Source organism: Schistocerca serialis, chromosome 12 (assembly GCF_023864345.2).
Source record: "Schistocerca serialis cubense isolate TAMUIC-IGC-003099 chromosome 12, iqSchSeri2.2, whole genome shotgun sequence".
Taxonomy (NCBI): Eukaryota; Metazoa; Arthropoda; class Insecta; order Orthoptera; family Acrididae; genus Schistocerca; species Schistocerca serialis.
In genome coordinates, this window is record NC_064649.1 from 115,106,706 (window position 1) to 115,108,870 (window position 2,165).

The 2,165-nt window shown below is 51.1% G+C and overlaps 1 pseudogene; it reads right to left on the reverse strand.

The window, feature by feature from the left end:
• Positions 1 to 1,748: 1,748 nt before the first annotated feature.
• Positions 1,749 to 1,866, reverse strand: LOC126428687 (5S ribosomal RNA; annotated as a pseudogene).
• Positions 1,867 to 2,165: the final 299 nt, after the last annotated feature.

Sequence of the window (2,165 nt, forward strand, 5' to 3'; positions counted from 1 at the left end):
TGGCGCTCACCTGCACGGCGCCAAACATGCATACGACCATCATTGGCACCAAGGCAGAAGCGACTCTCATCGCTGAAGACGACACGTCTCCATTCGTCCCTCCATTCACGCCTGTCGCGACACCACTGGAGGCGGGCTGCACGATGTTGGGGCGTGAGCGGAAGGCGGCGTAACGGTGTGCGGGACCGTAGCCCAGCTTCATGGAGACGGTTGCGAATGGTCCTCGCCGATACCCCAGGAGCAACAGTGTCCCTAATTTGCTGGGAAGTGGCGGTGCGGTCCCCTACGGCACTGCGTAGGATCCTACGGTCTTGGCGTGCATCCGTGCGTCGCTGCGGTCCGGTCCCAGGTCGACGGGCACGTGCACCTTCCGCCGACCACTGGCGACAACATCGATGTACTGTGGAGACCTCACGCCCCACGTGTTGAGCAATTCGGCGGTACGTCCACCCGGCCTCCCGCATTCCCACTATACGCCCTCGCTCAAAGTCCGTCAACTGCACATACGGTTCACGTCCACGCTGTCGCGGCATGCTACCAGTGTTAAAGACTGCGATGGAGCTCCATATGCCATGGCAAACTGGCTGACACTGACGGCGGCGGTGCACAAATGCTGCGCAGCTAGCGCCATTCGACGGCCAACACCGCGGTTCCTGGTGTGTCCGCTGTGCTGTGCGTGTGATCATTGCTTGTACAGCCCTCTCGCAGTGTCCGGAGCAAGTATGGTGGGTCTGACACACCGGTGTCAATGTGTTCTTTTTTCCATTTCCAGGAGTGTATATGGACATGTCCTTCTGGACAATGTGCTGTGTGTTTTTAAGTATTTTAGCCGAGTTTTGTCCACTTGATATCTTGATCGTGATTAAAAAAAAACAAAGAAAAAAAAAGAGGTATATACCTGACGATGGTAGAGTGTTATGTGCCATGTTGGCCCTTCAATGGTTTTTAACTATGAAACAGATCGATCTTCCATACTCTCATTATGACAAAATTGAACCCAACCAGGTCAGCCATATTTAGCAAACATCTGCGAACAAGACATTCGAGTGTGTACACTACACAAAGTATCTAGACTGTCAATACACGTTGTCCAGCTACATGTTTACAGACAGTCTCTCTACGATATCTAAAGACAGTGCTAGATTTTGTATACCAGCGCCTACTTACCATAACAGTATGTGTCTCACACTCGTCGCAAAACATCAAGGTTTTTGAGTCCTCCTGCGCTTGTGGGCGAGAATTCGGCGAATTCGACCCGAATACCCAATGGCAGTGTTCTGGTTGCTCCTCTGTGACCATTTCCCAGCCCACAAAACAAAGTTCCTGCACTAGTTTTTGGTCAGCAAACGGATCACGGTCCTGAAACACCCGCCGTATTGGTTGTATTTGGCCCATACTGACTTCTCGTTCCCCAAATTGAAGCTGGTGATGAAAGCACGCCGTTAAAGACATTCGAGAAAACTGTGCTGCAGTACTAAATGGAATTCCAAACAAAGGACTGCAGTGACTGTCTGAAAACAGTTTGAAAACTAAACTTAACTCCACCCTAACAGGTCATGAAAGGCCCAACCATACCGTCAGGCCGCCGTGTCATTCTCAGGCCACAGGGGTCTCTGCATGCGGATACCGAGGGGCATGTGGTCAGCACACCGCTCTCCCGGCCGTATGCCAGTTTACGAGACCGGAGCCGCCACTTCTCAGTCAAGTAGCTCCTCAGTTTGCCTGACAAGGGCTGAGTGCACCCCGCTTGCCAACAGCGCTCGGTAGACCGGATGGTCACCCATCCAAGTGCTAGCCCAGCCCGACAGCGCTTAACTCCAGTGATCTGACGGGAACCGGTGTTACCACTGCGACAAGGCCGTTGGCCCGTTTAAAACTACGAGATTCGTTCAATGAGTAATGCCTCACATGTTTTTTCTCAGAACATATATGTTGTTAAGAGTCAGAATTTGGTGACAATATACATCAACATATCTTGTCCATGTCCTATTTTTCTACATAATGTCGATCACGTTCCATGGCCGTATACCAACGTTGTGGAAGAGCATGTATTCCCTGCTGGTAAAAATTTTTGTCCTGTAGGCGTAGCCATGTTTTCACTGCATGACTCACACTCTCGTCATCTTCAGAGTGTGATCCCAGTAGAGAATCTGTAAGCGGCACAA